The 22121-nt window shown below is 36.4% G+C and overlaps 1 protein-coding gene across 3 annotated transcripts in view; it reads right to left on the minus strand.

Moving 5' to 3' along the window:
- enox2 (ecto-NOX disulfide-thiol exchanger 2) overlaps window positions 1-22121 on the minus strand; it is a 209965-nt gene that overhangs the window by 167945 nt on the left and 19899 nt on the right. For all 3 annotated transcript variants that reach the window (XM_066714985.1, XM_066714984.1, XM_066714986.1), the window contains exon 2: window positions 20761-20846. The gene's annotated coding sequence lies outside the window, so the exon portion shown is untranslated. The remainder of the gene's footprint in view (window positions 1-20760; window positions 20847-22121) is intronic.

Below are 22121 nucleotides of genomic sequence, written 5' to 3' on the forward strand. Positions count from 1 at the left end.
GGACAAACTAGTGTACATATAAAAGGAGGCACTTGGGCAGACATCTAGTTTTGTGCTGGGTTGCGATGGGGAGCTGAGCCAGCAAAAAAGACCACCTGTCTAAAAGCTCTTGCCATCCTATTTATACCCATGAAAATAAATTATTGCTGCCAAGCTCACAGGCAGAGAGGGGGAGGGCTTTGGCTTCCTGGAAATTATGAAGTTTACGGAAACACTGCTGACGTGCTCTTTTTGATTAGGATATTGCATAACTGGAACTTAATTGCATATAATGTTACTTTGCCCGTTTTGCTTTGCCCAGTACCACTACCCAGCAGGCACCATGGAAGAGCTAAAGAACAAAGCAGCCACCCCAGGTGATCCTGTCTCAACTATAAACAAACAACCTGTGGAAAATGAAGTTTCCCTGTGTTTGTCGGAAGGCCAAGGGGGAACAAAATGTGTTTCAGATCGTCATGTTTTTCTAATGAATGTCTCCAGATTTGAAGAAAATTAAGATTTCCAAATCATGTTCAAAACACTGAACAATTTATTCCAGGATTAGTCATGAGTACAGCCATAAACAAAACTGTTTTACCAGTCATGTCACAAGCTCTCAGTTCCAGTATTGAGAAAATCCAATAGCACTGGTAACATTTTCAGGCAACTCTGTTTTCTCTCTAGGGGAACTGCATGGAGAAATTGATTCAAAAAGGTCACTTAAAATCAGTGGCCTAAACAGTAGCCAGAAAGTTACTTCATGTTTCTCAGTTGTCAGAGTGAGAAATACACTCAGCTCCAATGGCTATTAGTCATCCTTCTATTGAATGAACTTCCAACTCCTCCAGTTTCCTTTGAAATTATATTAGTATATACTAATGGTATACTAATGTAGTCCTATGTAAATTATTGTCTCAATTCAGAGTAGCATTAGAGTAGCAAAACTCCTTAATTAATATATAGTCAAAATGTACCTCAACAGGATATTGTACAATAACCTTATCTCTGGAAGTGTTTTCAAGACTAACACTTTATGTGGGTGATCAGAAAAGCAAATGAAATCATAGCATAAAAAAAGAAAGAAAATGCATCTACTTCAATCCCTGGTCCTGGATTACCCCTGTATCTGCAGGTTTTTAATAAGATACCAGTTACTTAACTGAAGCCTTAATTGCCCTTAATTAGACCTTTTATTTATTTTTCTTTACATTTACCTAAAAATGTTTTAAACTGGAAAACACTACAAAAGTCCTAAGAAAGCTGATAATCAGTTAAGAATTTAACACTGTGCCACTGTGCCACAGTAATTTTATAGTACTACAGTGAACACTCTAGTACCATACATGGTACTAAAGTATACAACAATGTACTACAGTATATCAAATGTTACTGCAGTATAGTATAACAGTGCACTTAGTGTATCACAAGTTACCACAGTATACTATAGTATTTGTTGTACTGTATAAATTACTATAATACATCACAAGGTAATACAGTATACTATAGTATACAACACTGTACCATAGTATTTGTTGTAGAACTGTAGTACTGTACTACATTACAAGGTATTACAGTATTCAATAGTGCACTATAGTATATCACAAGCTACTACACTATACTGTAGTATAATAGTACAGCTCTGGAAAAAATTAAGAGACCACTGCAATTTTTTCTTAAATCAGCATCTCTACATGTATGGCAGCCACTCCATTCCATTCATATTTGTATTTGGAATTTGGCAGAAATGTTGTCAGTAGTTTATAGAATAAAACAAAAATGTTCATTTTACCCAAACGCATACCTATAAATAGTAAAACCAGAGAAACTGATAAGTTTGCAGTGGTCTCTTACATTTTTCCAGAGCTGTATATTATGGTATAATAGTGTAATAAAGTATTTATTGTACTACTGTAGTATGAACTGTAGTACATCGCAAGGGTCTACAGTATACTATACTGTAGTACATGCGCGGGCGTCGTGCGCAGACGGTCGCACTGCTGTGTGCCAACACACTCGCACGTAAGAGTGACGCGTCCATAGGGGGCAGTGTCGCACTAACATCACAATCTACAGACACCTAACTCGATGTCTATGGTGCAGCTACGATTGTATGGATGTAAATTAACACATACTGTTAAGGACATGTTATTTTATTATTATTATTATTATTATTATTACAGAAACTACATGCACACACACATATAAATTGCATCCTGTATGTGCAGATCTCTTTCGTCTTGCTATAGTTGGCTAGACACTAAACACTAGAACGTACATACACACGTCTCTGCATATGTGAATTTCTCCTGCATATCTGATCTTATATGTTACTATATATTTGAATTAGATACATATATGGCATTCCTGCTGTTAAACTCCTCAAAATTAATGAGCTATAAATACGTTCTTCTCCAACCGCCAGACCCGCAGTTTATGTGATAGGCTATAGCCCAGTGAATACGTTAATAAATATAACCGATAATATGGGCTTTGTAATCAAATTAGTAATTGTGAAATATTTATAATCATGTTTATTGGTGAAACACGGTATTTGCTACACATCACATATTAATTATAATTATGTATTGTATTCGATTTGCACTTGCTATAGCGCTCGTCTGATCGGCTCAGCAAGTTTCTAACTTTCCTTTGTAATTCTATCCTGATCATGTTGTAAACCCGGGTCTCTGGATCAATGCCTTGATCAGTCACTGTTTGATCCTGATGTTAACTGTTCATTCCGTCCACAGAAAGCAAAGTACATTTTACCTTTTGTCCAAAAATTTGCCAAGCACGAAATACGTGGGAATTTCGTGGGATAAAATGTGAATTATATTAACGAAATGTGCAGTTCGAGGGACAAAATACTAATTATGTGCACAAATGCATTTTAAATTCTTTCGTATGTCACACATGGGCTGCGTCCCAAAGCAAAACCCCCGCGCACTGACGCGGAAGTGTTCAGCGCTGAACTCCCACAACTCTTTGCGTTAAAGGCGGAGACACGTCACCTGGGAAAATATAGCAGCGGCGGGTATATAGATGTAATGTTAACGAGACAGTTGTAGAAATTGTTAAATTATGTATCAAGGAAATAATACGTAGATGAAATAAAATGATTATATAATCATGATTTAAATCTATGATTAGAAAGTTAAACAAAAACATGTTTTTGGAAACTATCATTTAATGAATTACTGAAGTAGTATCCTATCAAACTAGGAGGTGATATTAACGAACTGTGTATTTCAACGCAGACGCGGACCTACGCAGAAGTATAAATCGGCCTGTACAGGGAATTAATTAAGGTTGTAGTAGTGAATCATATGGAATAATTAGAATACAATCAGTACTAAAGCTCTGTATATACAAATGTATTGTCGTGTAGTTAGTAGTAGTAGAAGCAGAATAAGTATTCATATATAATACAGTCTTAAATTCATATAATATAGTAAAATTATTATTAGTATAAGTGGAATAAGGAGTATTTAATACAGTATAATACGAATTGAATGTAGTATAATTATTAGTAGCCTAGTACAATTGGAATACGTATTAGTATATAAAACGGTATTAAACAAATGTAATGTAGTATATATATATATATATATATATTATAAGTAGTATACGTGAAATAATTACTTGCATAAAGTATTAACCAAATTTAGTAGATTAGTAGAAGTGGAATATGTATATGTAGGCTATATAATACTGCATTAAACAAACTGATTGTAGTATAATTATTATTAGTAGAAGAAGCGGTATGAGTTTTAGTATAATACAGTGTCGTATGGGGATGTCATATGGTAAAAGCTTCTAAAAAGCAAGATAAAATCATAGAAAATATGCTAGAGTATAGGTAATGAGGAGGTACGTAGGGTATTTTTTGACTAAGTTTCGTAGCACAAAGTTGTGGCAAGACCTGTATAGAATGTATTTAATGTAGTACAATTATAATTAGTAGTATAAGTGGTATAAGTATTAGTACAGTATGTTCGGACTGCAATGGAAATCCAAGTACAACGCGCAAGGCGCAGAGTATAGGAGAGACAAGGAGGCGGAATCGAACACAGGGAACCGGGGCCGGTGATTGGCTACTGGTTGGGCCTAATTTGCATAAACAAACCCACAAGCAACCTAAACGGATTCAGGACAAATAAGTGTGTGAAGTTTGGTATGTGTAGGGTAAGAACTGTAGGAGTAGCAGTCCGGATGAAAGGAATAATAATAATAAAAAGAATAAAGATTCTGTAAGAGAACAATACTCTGCATGCTTTCACATGCAGACTAATTAGGAATTCAAATGGAATGGAATCCAGCAGACACTGGGACACTCAAAGATCACGGTTGAAAAACATCTGACTAATGTGAGCAAATTATCTTCAGCCATTTATTCCACTATAAATTAAGAAGCTTTCAAGCCTAGAGTGTCTAAGATATCTGGTTCTGACACAAGTAGATTATGAGTGTTTAGAGCAGGTGTAAAACAAGAGCCTGCCCTGGCAAGTTTACATGAACCGCATAGAGAACGATCTGGAGTGAATGGAAGGGCATACTACTAATACCTCACACTCAGGAGCTTGGGTGGTTTATTTTTTCCCTGCGTTGACATGACTCCCACAAAAACTCCAGTCAAGCCCTCTTGAAATCAGCACCAATCAGCCCAAATCAGCCGGCCCTGCTCACACAAGCCCCGATTCAGGACCATGATCCTAATTCCAAGAGAAAAATAAATAAATAACACTCCAATAATGCCAATCTCTGTAAACATATCTAAGTGACACTTCTATTTGCAATTCCCCCGGCAAAGGAAAACCTTGATGAAAACTCGAGGCAATCAGGAGTCGTTTAATTGAAACAAAAGAAAAAAGGTGTTAGTTGAGAAGTGCAGTGGCATTAACTAATCCCAGAATACAGTATTGGATTTCAAGCAGTCAGATAACAGAGAGAATCCTGATGTGATCGCTAGAACATTCCTTTTCTGAAAGGGCAAGTTGTAGACAGGGGGAACTGTTAGTCTCATTCACCTTTTACTTATAATCAATTCTGACCTTTAATTATCTTGGTTTTCTTATATACGTGCATACCCCCTTTTCCTCTTTTTCTATTTTCTTGAAAAAAAGATCTCATAGCAGCAGTGGTGGTACCCACAGTTTAGTCTTCACTGCACTTCACTCAGACAACTGCTTAAAAAGCTCGGTCCACCCTTGCAAAGTAAATATCCCCCTTTTAACATAATGCTACACACAGTAAATTACTTGAATATGTAAAAAATCCAATTAAATGCAATTTAGAGTCAAATGAAGCAGAGCCGGCATATGTTAAAACAGCACTCAAAAAAAAATGTTCCAAATGGAAAAACCTCTCTCTCAACAATATTGAATCTAGTGAGCAGATGATAGCGAATCTAAGTGTTGCTACCGCTACTAAGCTTTCCTTTAAAAAAAAAAAAAAATCATTCCATATGATGTGGGGCAAATACTTTTTCAAAGAAGAATATAAGTTAACAAGGTCGGTGCTGGGAAAGTAGGCTATAAATACCATGCCCCAAGACATTACTGCAAAGAAAATTATGCATTCAAAGATTTGGCACACCTTTAAGAAAATATTCAGCCAAAATTTGTTCTTCCAAGCTATCGGACTGGAGTATCAAACTAAACATCTGCACATGCAGTATGTGGCGATAGAAGTCTCAATAGGCTTCTACTCTGGTAAAAACCAAGAGCAAATTTAAAAAATGCAATCAGTGCTATGCTGCAAGTCATCCAGTCTGTCGAGGGTTTTACATCGCCATATCGACAGCCCAAGATTATCACTGTCAATAAAATAGAAGAGCCCATCGCTGGAGTGTCAGAAAGGCTGTTATTTGTGTAATAACTTGGGTGGGTTTTTGATGAACCCCTTATATCATATTCCTCTGTAGTAGCTCCTCTCAAGCCTCTGAGAAAGGCAGCCACTGGGTAAGAGATGTCAAAGGGCTAAATAAGGAAAAAGTAATGTATTGAATCCGTGTGACAGTAAGTGATGTAGAACAAGCAAAGGGCTGCGGGATAAAATCTCACGGTAACAGGCAGCACTCAAGGCTCTGTCCTGATGACAAATGGCTCTCTGCACATGGCCACATTGCTATCTGTGGGAAATAATGGAATGCTCATTCAAGTGAAATGATTTAACCTTTCACCCTCTCCATTTTGGAAAGGCATCAAAAAGGACACTACTTATTTTTGTTTTGAACTTTATTGTGTATGAAGGAAAAAAAGCAGGAAAATGGTATGTGACCTATATGTGTAATTAACCCATTATCAGGTACATGTCCCGTGTCTGTGCAGTGGCTCCACTACACAGTCTTACATCAGGTGTGCAAGCACTTTGAATAAATTATGTATAGTTTAAACCTGAAATTTGTATTTCGACTGTTTGGTATTCTGTCTAACCGTATGCTTGAACATTTTTGTATACCTTTTTGTGTGTGTGTGCGTGCCTGCGTACGGCTTTAGATAAACTGGTTGAACAAAAATCTGCTCTGCCCACAGATGGATGATTTCTTCTCTTTATTACTTCATGGTTTAAAAAATAAATAAATACAAGCATATACAAAGGTAAGGCAGGAAAGAAAAATACATTAAAGACTAAAAATACAAAACCCCACCATGTCTAGAAACACCAGCCAGAGGGAACTACGGCAGATATCCAACAATTATGAGGTTAAGATTACTGAAGATATAGCAAACAATTTGCATTTGTACTACGCAGTGTTCATTTTTGTGCTGCAGCTTATAAAATATTCCACGTGGTTTAATTGGGCGTGGTAACGAGTGATTGTTACTGTGCTTTATAATACATTCAAGTACTTTTCATCAGGACAGCCAGGTATTACAAAACTGCTTACGGTTAGCTTTCCATCAGGTCGACCTTAAAACAATAACAAAACAATAAATCCTTCAATGCGCTCTCATTGTGCTGCACAAATCATGTGTAAGTTTAATGGAATGAAAGTTAATTCCCAATAATTACTCCAGCTAAAAGCTTGGAAGCATGCTACATCATGTGGCTCTTTATAAAGCATTAATAGTTCAACTTCAGCAACCTTTGGCAGACTGTCTGACAGAAACTGCATCTTCATCGTGTAACAGACAATACGCTGACAAAGGCTGGCTGAGGGCGTCATGGTTTCTGTTCGGACAACCACCCACCCAAGTGCAAAGGAGGGCAGCTGGGCTCCGATGTTGGTTTTACTCTAGAACAAAACACAACCTGACATTATTGTGTGCTGTGCGAATTAACCTAGACTCAATTTAACACAGAAATCATAAGAATCCAATAACAGTATTTCATGCTTATTGGATTTTTGTTTTGTTTGTTTGTTTATGTTTAAATTTGATTTTGCTGGTTTCTGATATGTGCTATTTGTACCTAATGAGAATGTTGGCTATAATACTACTATATAAACATAGGTCGACAACTGTCATGCATAAAACGCTACTACTGTTGAACACCGACTAAAAATAATGTTCCCCTCCAGGTCAAATATTATATATGTTACCCAGGAAAGTTAAACCATTTCACTATTTCACCATTTCTTGTTACTTTGATATTCAAACTAGTCCTCTGGCCCTTTAAATAAATTAATTTCCTTAACATATTTTTCATTTGCATTCTCTATATCTGTGACTGACAATTTATAGGGTCTTTTGAACATATTTATAAGCTTGGTACTCATTAGAAAATAAGATTTATGCATTGCTGTGTAAGTTTATGGGTTTGACTAAATCCAATTTTCACCGAATGTGATTTAAAAGAACAAATTACATTTCAGAGATGGATTTAAAAAATGTCCTAATTACACTCATGTTGCAGAGCAAATGAATTAGATGAAGACTTTCTGCTAATTAGCAGTGCACCAAAAATGAGCTAATCAAGGTACTGCTCGTTAAAAACAAGTCACAGAAATAAAAACTTCCCTGGCTACATTTTTATTAGTCAAATAATATTGATAAGACATTTTTTGTTTCCTTCCACAGAACAGAAATACACTATGTCACATGATGTTTAGCTTTGCAGTGGCACAATGTAATCCTGCCATAATTAATGTAAACAGAGATTGCCTAGTATTAGAAAGTTGCCTCAAGTCATCATGTGAAAGACTTCACAATTTTAACCTTTTCTATTCGGTGGAAAAATGAATAACGGCTGCGACCATCACTTTTCAATGGTCAGATATTCCACAGGGGGCAAGCCACCCACGCATTCTGCTGAATTTCGTATGGGCTTTTTGCCGACAGTGGAAGTCAGGAGCCAGGATGCATTAATCTTCCTGCGTGGGCCGATACACTTTCCTTCACACAACTGAAAACTTAATATTTCTCTCGCTGGCCTCAATGCAAGTGGAAAGGAGTCTGTTGCTTGGAGGGTTTTTGTTTGTTTGTTTTTTAATTCATTCATTTACACTATTTTTAATTATAAATATTCATGAAGCTTCTAAAGCACAGCATGTACTCACGTTTCTATGAAGATAGTTTTATTCATGTAGTTAGTCAAGGAAATAAAATGATTAAATACATTTTTTAAAAGCAAGTGATGGATGCATGATCAGTCAGGTTGTACTTCATCACATCTCAAAAGGACCCTGCCTTGGGAGAGATAGTTATAGTTCAGATTAATGCTGCTTGACACACTAAATGAAGAGGATGAGCTACTAATGCAATGTAGGTAGTAATAAAACAATATGCAGCAACGAAGGCTAGACAACTCATATTCATAATGTGGAAACATGCAGAAGTAGATTATGATTGTAGAAGACCAAATCATTTTATTATATGGCTCATTACAAACATGATAAAGAACATATAAATACATTTATCATACGATGCACTATTAATATGGGAAATGTAGAAGAAAGTACGCACAAAACTAGATTTTAACTTACAGATTTGAAGGTCTGAAATGTAAAGAGGCCAGTATTCTGCTGAAATTAGTCATAAAAGGCTTTTAGGTACCTAAGAATCTGACAAAAGAAAAATACAAAAAATAGACTATTATCTCCTTTATAAAAACTCAATCTTTTACAGTTTCCTTTCTTGTTCCTCAAAATATTGTATTTAAATCTCCACCCATTCCATGTTGATCCACAGATAAGTGAAGCTGTCCCCACAAGCAGGGGAAAGCGGCTGTGATTCTGCACACTGGCTAGACAAGTTGGGGAATATATGAGAGTGTATAAATCTATTTGCTACAAGGGCAGTATAATTTAAATTCAAAACTTAAACAGCGGCAGATGTTTCTATGTCTGACATATGCTGCCAGACAGAAAAAGGCATTTTGCTTCATGCTTTTCGAAAAAATCTACAGTCCATTCCTAAACCCTGCAGGCTGTCAGGGCAAGCAGCAACAGTCAGATGTCTGCAAGGCCATGCTGTTGAAGGCAGAGAGGGGGGGCATCAAATTCACCTGCTTCCAGACCTCCCAAATGGCAACAGGCATTTTCAAAATTGATCTTTTCTGCTATATTTTTACTGCCTTATCTTTTTTTACAGTGTAAATAAAGAAATAGGTCTAATTTAGCAACTAACTCCAGGTGTCACATTCAGTGACACTGTAGGCTACTGTAGGCTACTCCCAATCTGCACTAGGTCTCTGCGAGATACTGGAAAACACAAAAGACTCAGCCTGCTTCAAGGCACTGGAATTCAGACAGAGACAGATCAGTTCAAATGCATTTAATCCTGAACGGCAGCAAACAGTAGGCTAAGCCCTACGACAACAAACAAACAGCAACAAACATCAAAGACTTCAAGTGGCCATTGTTTACAGGCAAAAGGGACTATAAGGTGGCCTGAGCAGCCAGGATAGCTAATATTTCCCCCTCTCTCTCTCTCTCTCTCTCTCTCTCTCTCTCTCTCTCGTAATGAAGGGTTTCCTTTTAGAAATGCAGAACTGGAACGGTTGCACTATGAGTACAAGTTGAAAGAGGCATAAAGACACAGGGATGAATTGATGTATAAGAATACTCTTGGCTCCCCTTCTGTGCCTGGGTCAGCCATCATACCCCAGCTCAACATTAAAGTCCTCCCCCAGAACAAAGCCCATAGAGAGCTGAAGAATAAAAGTCGTATAACTGTGTGAAAAGGAAATGCAGAAGAGCACAGGCTACACACACACACCTGTAATAAGAACACATTTATTTTGAGTACAATATTCATAGAACTAGTAAAACTTTCAAACCAAAGCATACTTTATTGGACAAAGACCTTTTTAAAGATTTATGTACAAAAATAAAATAAAAACTAATATTGCGTTTTTCCATACAGTGTATAATTTTGGCATACAACATTTAAAACTTAAAAAGCAACCCTAGCCACATCTGGCATATCTTGCTTCTGTTAACCTTCACCTTGGATGTTGAATGTCTAAGTCTAGGGGCTTTGAGTTCCTTTTATCAAAGATGATTAAGACCGTTTCTTCAGAAAACTGGAGAATGAGAAGAAACTAACTAAAAGGGACTGTGATTAAGCAAATGGAGAGCACATATATACAGGGCCAGTGTAGAAGTACGAGGGGGGCTCTTTCAGGTCGTTCTTGGAGGATTTCTTACATAGCATGGGATATGAACCTTGCAGAGGGGTGTCGGTTTAATAGAAAAGATACATAGAATATTGAAAATTACTACAGATAAAAATAAATGGGCCTGCTAGAGGAAAATATTAAAATTAATATAACTATAATAACTCTTTCTACCTATGCATAACATAAATGCAAGTAAGTGTGTGTTCTAGTTCTCAAGTACCAAAAAATAAATAAATACAAATCTCAATGTGTTGAAATACATCATTCACTTACGGACTTCTACACTGTGCGGGGGAGTGGTCTCAGGGGGGGCATAGTAATGCAGTGTTGTGCTCCCTACATGCGACGTAACACAAAGACAGTTCAGACGGTGAACTGGATAAATCTTCAGTGGATTTTTTATTTTGTATTTATTTTTATTAAGCATTCAACATGGAATCACTGAATGTGATGCACCAAACAAAGACTAGGCTAAGTACTTTAAATCCTAACAGACAAATAAGGGTATTTTTTGGGAATAACAATTTTTTTTTTTACTGCTTAAACCTCACTATACAAAAAGGAAGAAATAAAACATCTACATATCTGGCCGTAACTTGTAGTTCTACAGAATGCACCTGCTTGTAATGTATGTGACATTCTCACTTCAACAGAGATAAGGAAAATTAAAATGAATATTGATAAAGGCATTGTGGCACATTTGGGAGAAAAGGCTGTACTGTATCACACAATACAGCATGGTCAATGACAGTGAGGTGTTCCCCTGCCAGCTCCGCAGAACCATGAAGCCTTACTTTCTTAAATTTGTCTGTGGTGCAGCGAACACACAAGGAAATTGAAAGCCACATTTCTTTGTTGGCAGAGAAGCGACCTAGATAGTACTGCTTCAGAAGACAAAAGTGAAGGTATTTACTCATTTAAGAGGGGAGAAGCAAGAAAATACTGCTGATGCCATCCTGCATGCTTTTCATCCCCTTCTCCTCATTGCTATTTTTCTTTCATGGGAGCTAACAGAATGTCTAAAGGTACATAGACTGGGATCAGCAAAATCAATCCCTGCTGGACAGAATATCACCCACATTGACACTGAAAATACAAAAGGAGCATCAGCGATGATGTCAGTTATGACTGTGCCTACTTCTTAATTAGCTCTAGAGTTTGGCAAGATTACCATGTGTGACGAGAGATGGGGGCTGTGTTAAGTTACAATACCACTCCGTTTTGAAATTGTGTGCATGTGCATCATATCTGACGTATGATAATGTTTACTAGTTCAGACCATAATCAACAAAAAGCTTCAAAGGTAACAGGCAATGCCATTAAACTTTTTTTTTTTATTTTAAGTACAATAATTGGTTCACTAATGACTGATTCTAAGAAAAAGTGAGTCTAAGGGGTTGAACTGCTTCATAGTCCAACATTTTCTTCATTAAAACAGATATAATTAATATTCTCATCAATCTCATCTGAAATTATTTTTCTTATCGATGTTTGGCTGTACGGTTCAACTACATGATGGAAAAAGGGGGGGGGGGGGGTTTAATCTTATGTAAAGCCTGAGGACTGTCAGAGCCAAAATGAAACTATGATTGAACAATTGATTACTTTTTTAATAATATTAACAACAACAAATATTGATATTTTGCTTAAAGAGAACCTAAAGATTTTTGTATGAGATTTTGCACAGGGAAACAGATTTGCTTTAAATGCAGAGATAATTTGTATCTGGGTTATGTAGCAGTGTGCAATTAAAGAGAAGGCCATATTAACTTTTGGATGGATCTAATGGGGAATGGATTCCAATTTCACTAGCTTGAAGATAGGAAGCACCTGTACTGATAGATTATTTTGCTGCACCTAACTGGGGATACTGTCCTTCTAACATAAACCATCTTCAATATTTCCACATCCTTAACCTGACATGCAGCAAACAGATAAAACAATTTGGATTTTGTCAACATAGGGGGTGATATTTCTAACATGTTCATCTGTTACTCAATATTGACTATTCAGTTTGCACATTCAATGTATTCCATATTTCCTTGTCTGCAGTTACCACTCTCAACACCTTGTCTATGATTTGAATGCATTGTTTTGGTCTTTTCCTTTTTTTCCAATTTTAATTGCTAAGGTGCTAAAATATGAAAGATAAATTATGTTTAAAAGACTATTAGTTACTTCACCATAACTCTGCTAATGGGGCTTAAAATGAATATTATCAGACCCATATTATGCAACAAAACAGCCATAACCTAAGATAAACAGAACATAAGGTGATTTCAAACCACTTGCAACTCATACCCAAGGGTAGAGACAAAAAAGGATCAGAAGGACAGGGAGAATAAAAGTAGAATAGGAAACCCTGTGCATAGTTATTGCTGGAGCTGAGAATAGCACTGAGCCTCCTGGGCCCCAAGTGGCACTGCAAACGAAGCCACTGAAGTAGTTGCTAATTAGTGCAAAAGGATGTAATGCGTTCCTCAAAAGTCGGCTAAAATATGTAAAGCGATTTATGACATTAAAAAAAAAAAGAGAACGCCACCATATTACAAATCACTGCAGAACAGTGTAGAAACCATTGTTTCGGGGATTAAAGTCAACACTGTTTATTTTAATTTTCCTGCTGGTTTGTGAGTCATATTGGAAACATCCCCAAGGGGGGCATTCCAGGGTTTGCAGAGATAATCCAGAAAATATGCAAATCCCTTGTACATCCACTGGGCTCCAGTAGATCCAAGGGCCAGAGCGATCAGCACTCACCCCGTGCCGATTAGAATTACTAGCATGGAATCCTTCATTGATAAACTTGTCCTTCCTGCAAATCATTAAGAGGCTCATCCAGTTATGCGAAGCCATCCTCTGGCATGCCTGACAAACCCGTGAGTTTCTGGGTGCTAAAGTGTCTCACCTATGCCCCCAGCAGAGGTCAACACTCCACATATTCAATACATCACACCTTGTCTTATACCTCCTGCAACCCCCCCAGAGGGAGTTCACTGTACTGGAAAAGCTATTAGAAGTAATGAAACTTAATGATGGCTTTGAAAAATATTGACATACTTAGCAGTACACTACAAAAGGTGCTCCCTGAGCTTTCTTTACTAGCTGGTAAACACAAAGCAGCTGTGTGCAAATGGGCAGCCTTGACTTGCAGGTCACGGAGGGCCAGATTGGGTCTTTTAATTGCAAACACCGGTCAACTTTCATGGTATAACATGTCAAGTTTCTTCTCTCCATTGGACTCCACAGCTTTCCCAGGAATCAGAGACAATTGAAGAAATGTCATGGAATCCAATTCAACAGATGCGTGTCATTTTGAACACTTCCCTCCCACAAAAACTACAATTAATTCTTAATCATAAAACCTATTCATTCTTAATATTTTTTCACAACATTCTGAACCTGAAAATAAATAAATAAAATAATTACATGGGCTTGATTTTTTATGTTCTGCAGCCCATAAAAACACTCACTCCTTCTTCTGAATTTAGAGTCCTTGGCAGAAAAGGGTACAGATGGATGGTAAAAATGCTAAGCAGTTGGTACAATACCAAGTTTCAGCTAAATTATTATCTTTGATCTGTGAAGGAAATTCAAGAAGTTGTGATCCTTTGCAGTTCCAGCCAAGCTATATTGGCCTACACTTAGATCTCTACCATCTCAGTCACCAAGTAAAGATCATTATTATTCCTCCTTGCGTATTACGCATGACTATGGAACACTTAAAGGTCGTAATTCCTTTACATTGAATTACTTTAATTCTTAAATTATACAAACTGCAGAACCAAAACACAGCTGTATTTACACCAACTGTGAAAGCCCACTCAGATCCCTGTCCCCATAAAAATACTTCATTAAATAAATATATAAATAAACCACTGAACAGCCTTACATCTAAGCAGCATCTGTCACTGCCTCAAGGGCAAGTCAGATAATTGGTAATCATTACCCTTCTCTGGCTGCATGTTTTTCGTGCTGCGTTAATTACAAATAAGGGTAAGCAGGCTATGTTTAAACTAACCCTATCCCCAGTACTGTACTGTGGTCTCCACTTAAGTTGAATTCTTCAATGTTTGTAATGATTATTAAAACCAGAATAAGCTTTGTTAAGTGTGTCAAGACAAAAAGCTCAGTGTTACCTCTGGTGCAGTAGACAATTAAGTCAATTTAAATACATTTAAGGATCTCAAGGAAGTAGGCAAATAACCACTGTTACCCTGTAACATGCTAAAAAGTCTTGTTGCAGTTGTTCACTGTATTGTTATTCTTACATTTCTTAGCAGACACGTTTATCCAGGGAGATGTAACAATTTTATATCACGTTATTTTTACATACAGCTGTGTTTTTACTGGAGCAATCTAGGTAAAGTACCTTGCTCAAGGAAACGATAGCACTGTCCCCCACAACCCTCTGCCCCAGAGTGCAGGGCCCTAACTGCTACTCCACACTGCAGCATTCCACCCTACAAATAAATAATGTACGTGCTTCCTAGCGACCAAAAGTGCACTTATAAAATAAAGGAAAGGGCGCAGTTAATTAAGTGCTGCACAAACACAAACTCAACCCACAACCCCCAAATTACACTGGAAATGTTAGTTTTTGGAACCCCCTTGCTGAATGACTAATAACTAATTATAGACCATTAACAGGATTATTTTTTCATGGAAGCACCCTTGTCAGCAGTATAATTATGTTATTGACCTTCAATAGTGAACGTGCATTCATGACTTGACCCTGACTTCCAGCAATTCAGGTAGGTGCACAGCTGTGAAGTCCTGGATGCAAATTGTGTCTTGTTTTTTTGCATTTAATCGTGGATAATCATCTTTGCCTCAACCCCCTTTTAACATCCAGTATTTAGTAACACAAAAACAAATCTTGTTTTTGCAAAAATGCGGATTGCAGATAAAATGCTTCAAACCAATATGACAGGCCTATAGAGCTCTCTGATGATATAAACCAGACTGTCTGCCTTTTTTAAGTGTCAATCACGACACCCTGCATTGCAAATGGCTGTGAAAAAAGGAGAGCAAGAGAAGCTTTCTTATATTAGCCCAGCAGTCTAGTTCATCTTAATTTAAATTCACTGGATAGGCTAAACTGGATGTTTAAATTATTTTCTTTCATTTTATGAGTCATACAGAATAAAGCACAGGATTTACACAACATACATTAAAACTCAGGTACTTTAGAATATCTCAACTTCCAAATCAATAATTATAGAATAAGCCAGTTACAGTTACTTACTCTGTGTACTATAAAATTGACCGACACTCTCTTTCACACATTAAGAATATAAATACTGTATTCAAATACACACTTAAAGGAATGCACAACTACAGCCATTATGGATTAATCTGACCTTAAATTTAATTCTGTGCAATTTAGTCAACCAGAAGTCCATTTAGTGTTACTGTATGTAGTTTTACTTGCAGGTATATTATACTATATACACTGCTACAATACCAAGGAACACATTCCTCATGTTTTTCCAGAGTAAAAAACACAAAATTAGTTTATATCCCAGTTCATATCAAGAAAGCATCAGTATGTTCATGCTGTTCATTTACACAGCTGTGTATAATATCAGTTAAAGCTCTGAACATGAATAGTAAATATAAATGAAATGTATATATAAAATAAATCTGATAAAAGGAACATTTTCCCACGCCTGCTTCAATGATCCCCCGAGACTCAGACCATCTGCTGGTCCTGAATAACTGGTTTGTATTTTCCTGTGTGGCACACTTTCCCCAATATTTATCCACCTGGCAGGTATGCAAAGAAGGAGTCACGGGTAGCCATATAAATAACCCTCTTCAAAATCACTAATTAAAGAACAGGGGAAAATACACCAGCTGTTAAATCCAGAGGAGGAATAAAACCCCTTTCCCCTAAACCATATATAACATCATGAGAATAGCAACAATTATTTCTCAAGGTGTTTGAAGTGTTTGCATTTCCGTTCATATGTCTGATGTGCTTTTTGGGGTTTTGTACCTCCCGCTGTGACAGCCAGCTTGAAAACCATGCATTCAATTGCAAAATAAACTGAGGCATGTACTCTGAAACATGAAAATGAGCACCACAAAGTGAAAGGAAAAAAAGAATATAAAAAACAACTTTAATTTATAACAGTACCTTCCCCCAAAACACTTCCAAGCTCATTGTAGAAATGTGTCTTCTACATGATCATTTGTATCTGGGTCTGCATGATGTCCAAGTCCAAGCTGGCAGATTCTGTAATGTTTGTGTCTGAGTGCTATGTCATGGTTTCATACAGAGCACTTGATAAATATCTCTAGGCCCTCATAAGTATATGACAGAGCTCTGTGTATTAAAGCTCAGTAGTCAGTTTCACTACATTTAGATATGATTTACATCTTTCTCTAGGGAGAAAGATGGTATTGAATCCAGAGGAGTTTGTAACTATAGTGTTTTGATGCCAAAACTTAAATTAAATTGCTTAAATTAAAATTATGATTGATATTTTCCTACTAATTACCACACAATTTGGACCTGGCATATTGTGACATATGTGCGTATATTTGTACAGCATTTGCAATTTTAATTTATATTAATTTCAGTGGAGGATTATTAAAAAAAAAAAAAACAGGTCAATAATAAGAACTCTTAGGAAAACGAAATATATTAATTTGCAAAGACAGTAAAACCAGAGTAGCAGGTCTCTCTGAAGAAGTCTTTCCAATTGAAGAACATTAAATTAGCTTATGCAATTTATGTTGGAAAAGAACAATTGTTTTGTGACATACCTGTAGATAATAATAGCAGTTCAGGTTATCATAATAGCTGGCTTTTTGTTTTTATTGCAGTGCTCAATGTTTAATTACCCATGTAGGTGTTGGCGTTCAAAAAGCAGAAATCCAATCTGACCCCAAAATTGACTAGCTGTCTGCAAGAAATAAATACACTTTATGAATGTATGAGATCACTAGAGCCTGTGACACTGACATGATGGTCAAAAGAAACCCAGATCCAGATCTCCTTGCTGTTAGTAACAGAAGATAGAATATCACCTGTCCTTTCAGTGTCAAAAAACAAAAGAAAAAAAAATCAATTTTCTGTCAGGAGGAAGCAAGTGTACTTTCTTCCAAATAGAGTACACTAATTCCCTTAATTTCACCACACCACAGACACAGAACACACTTGGGGCCACATTCAGCGAATAAGAACAAATTGAATTTATTTGCACGGCCAAAAAACAATAACTAAGCATTTTATTTTTCTCTCTGCATGTCCTGCTTCTAATGTATTAATTTATGCATGGAACCACCTTGTAGAATTTTAAATCCTCAATATCACAGAGGTTCCTGTGGTCAAAACGCTAACAGATTTTAAACATGCTGGGTAACCCTTTCTCCTCACCATGGGAGTCTGTTCTCATACAATCATTTCATTCTGACTTGAGACTCTCAGATTTCAGAGCAAGCAGTACGCAAGTTAAAAATCAATCACTCTTTCGGTATGTTCCAGGCCAAAGCTTTGATTGCGACTTCAACCATAATAACTGATCATATGTGTGTGTGTGATGTTAATGTTAGGGCTAATAACTGGGTAGATATCATTTTGGTCCAATACTGTGTCAAGTGTTTCCATTTAGCTTTGCAATGAAAGTTCAATTTTCCTTTCTAAATCTGACCTTGGAAACAATAAGAATAAAATGATTATTGGGGTTTACTGAGTGTTGCAGGTGATGAAGGGTTTTACAGTTACATTGACGTTCTTGCTGATTTTGTTTTTGCTTTGTGCTGTAATTATTTTTGGATGTAGTTATTTTTGTGCATCAAGAATTAAGTTACTAAATAGTTCAAATGGAACGGTGTAACGAGCAGCTAAAGCAGGTTGAATCTGACTATGAAAATGATTTGCTGGGCATTGAATTCCTGCAGTAGAGAGACAAATAGTTTATCACCATGTACAAAGTTAATCTGTTGTCAGCAAAGGCAAAATGTAAACAAATCGGCATACTACAAAGATAAAAGAACAAAAGGATAAAAATACATGCTCAGGTTAAGTCTGTTGTAAGACCAATTATTGTTGGTTCTCTTAAGGCACTTATAGATCTTATTTAAAAGGTTTTGTCATTCCCCACTTCCACAGACAGGTTGTTCAAGGCAAAAGAGTCCATAAATGAATATGATTTTCTCCAACGAACCCCATACTTCAGCAATCTTGCCTTGATGTCATTTACACAGCTGCAAGCCTCCAGAGGCACAAGGTGCTTTGTTAAGTGCACTGCTGTCATTTCTTCCAGACTGTTCAATACAGCCAGAAGCCAGTCTACTTCTCTTAAAATAATGATTGCAATTGAATTCAAAACAGACAATACATCACAAGTAGCTACTAATATTTATTATATCAATAAGACCCAAATAGGAAGAAAAGCAAAAGATTACTTGTGGCTTAATATAATATTTTGCATTTTAACCCCCAAACCTGATGTGTGTTGCTTGCCACTTGCTGTGGTCCAAAAAATATATTTAATAGATTTTTGGATTTTAAATATAAAAAAATAGACAACTGCAATCCTACAAATGATATTATGTTATTCATTGCTGAGAATTCAGAAAGACTATGACAAAAAGAGTAGTGCAGAGCTTTCAAAAGTGCTATTTACTTGCACAAAACCACAACACAGTACTGGGATGTTAAGTACGTACAGGTGAAGGCAAGTGAGTCAATGTCTTGATGGTTAAAGCTCAAATGGAGCTGAAAGAATTAAGTTATGCCTAAGGGGAAATTAATCGTAATTAGACTTAATTTACTATTCCCCTTCCAACCTGCTACAGGGGATAAATAAGTATATTTTAATTATACAGTTGAATATAACAAATTCAAACATGAAGAAACATATAATCAGCAGCAGCATACACCATTTCTCCGTTTCCTTTAAATGAAAAAGCAAGAAGTTCAGTCGATTTAGTCTAGCAGAAAGACGGTTTTGAGCAATTTAAAGCCAAGAGAATCACATGGGTACAACACTTTAATGCTGGCCAGAAAACACATCTTATGTCACCTTCCTGTATTTGTGACTTGTTATTAATAGTTTACACAGCAAGTAAACAGTTAAAATACACATTCAGTAGGATAAATACATACAATGATGGATAATGTTAAGACAGGATATTCATGAGTTTTTGAGAAAGCATGATTTATGCATACATAGCAGGAACTCAAGTTAAAAATAAACAAACAAGGGAAATAATATCTGTAGACAATTATCTTCCGAAGCTGTTTGCTGGGGGATTGCCATCGCATCCATGGCAAAAAACCTGCATTCCTGTCCACCCTCTATGACGGGCAAAACTGTGGTTTAAACATGAAGACCTTAATGATGGGACAGGAGCTGACAGGAGAGTGTTGAAAACTAGCATTATTAAATGATTAAAAGACAGACTCAGACAGGTTTACAGTAACCTGAAAGCAGTCGTCTACCTAGCAGAGACAACACTGATGCATTGAGACAAGTTGGAGAAAAGGAAAGGATCAACCTTTTCTATTTATATACACACACTCACACATAAATATACATACACATAAACATAAAGAAGCAAGTAAAGTGTATACTCTTTAGCACTCAGCACCACAGTGGTGCACTAACACCCCTCCCAAGAAAAAAAAAAAAAAATACTGCTGTCATTCCAAGCCTATTGCTTATCAGTTTGTAGGAAATTTAAGAATATAACATTTATACGTAATAATACTTCTAACTAATACTTTCTTACTTCCTAATGCTCTTAAACTGAAGCTTATATGGTGCGTCTTTTTAAAGTCTTAAATCGTAGTATTAATCGTAAAGGCAACTTCTACTAATCGCCATATATTCCTACAACAATCGTTACTTGGAGACAAATAGGTTTTGACTTAAATCAACTAGCTATAAAAGTGGTCAAGAGGTTAACAACCAAGCAGCATTACGGTCAGCAAGAACTCAAGGCCTATTTGTACAGAACATATGGTGTAAAACGTCTAAGAAATGTATTTCAGCTGGCAGTTGTTACTTGTCAATTGCATTGTGTAGTCCACTCTGCTGTTGCCCGAGTCTCCTATATACATTTATCTATTATTCTGATTCTGTGAAAGCAGTGACTTCACGTCTTTTCTTTGAACTTGCTGAACTTGATTGAAACAAGGAGCTAAATTTCCTAACAGAGAAGTCGTTCCTGGTGGGTGGCCAATTAGTCTGAGGGACTCACCTTCGATTGTTGGAAAGACTTTCCTTAGACAAGCTTCAGATTATGCAGGAGACAGATGGCTTTAGAGGGTTGTTGAGATAGCAGATCTGGTATTAAAATAAACAGGAAAATAAATAAATAATCATAAGAAAAGTAAAACAAAATAAGTACATTTGAAAATAAGTCAATAATAATAAACACCTACAACAGAAACACTGTTCTTGGACCACTTTCAGAGCTCAGCATGTGTCCTTAAAGGGGAGAATGTAACTTTGCTGTGAAAAGGAATGCCACATTGTGTATAGATAATCAAGGACTTTAGAAGAATACTGTTGACCAGAGGGGAAAAATGTCTTATTGATTGCTGAGGGTTGCTATTGCACCTGCCCTAGGGGGACTGATTTCTATTATAGGAAGAACAGCTATTGTCCATTATGTCAAAGAAGTGGAGATATTAATGGTAAATATTCAGGGAAGGAATGTTTCCAGCAACCACCTACCCACATTTGCATATAAAGTATTGAACCATTGCCAGAGGTAAGAGATACTATAGTATCAAATCTGTCTAGTACTGACATTAAAACTAGAACTGAACTGACACTGGAAAAAAATGTTAGCCATGCCCTACCTTATATGTTGGATATTTTTCAAATCCAAAGAAAAGCATAAAGTTCTAAAGATGACAGACAAGACAATCTAAATATTCAAAATACAGAATGTAAATATTATGATGCCTAGGAGATCTAGTAATTAATTGTTATCCCTGTATTAAATAAAGATTTGGATGTTTAAGAAAAAAAATATCAGAATTCAAAATTTGAAATTAGGGATACAGGTCACAGCAAAAATGATGTAAGTGTCACACGTAGGTGGATTTTGGAGTATTGTTGTAACCTACCATGGTACCACAATATATACATCAATAACCAGTCCCTCAAATAGGATGCACTGGAAAATCTATCTGCTACAGACAGATGCCTTGCAGCTTTTACATTATCTAAATACTGAAGAATTTAACATAAACATACCTTCCAAGTATCTATGTATTGTTATCCATATTGTTATGGGTAGAAAAATTGATTTATCCTTGCACAATAAATGTGGTGCAAATGGATAAAAGAAACAAAACAAAAAAGTTCTTAGATTTGCGAGTGTACAAGAAAATGAAATTCATGCTTTACAACCTTTCATATTTTTCAAGGGCCAATGACTGTGGCCTGCACCGTTAATAAGCATTAGCATGGATATAGAAAAGCCTTAAAAGCCCTATTGAAATTCATCCAAGCCAGCAATAAGCTTTTCCCCCTCAACCAAGTCCACTGCATTGATTTCTGCTAAGGATCAAGAGTTACGCTCTCAAATTACAAACCTACCACTGTTTC

Source organism: Amia ocellicauda, chromosome 10 (genome assembly GCF_036373705.1).
Source record: "Amia ocellicauda isolate fAmiCal2 chromosome 10, fAmiCal2.hap1, whole genome shotgun sequence".
Lineage (NCBI taxonomy): Eukaryota > Metazoa > Chordata > Actinopteri > Amiiformes > Amiidae > Amia > Amia ocellicauda.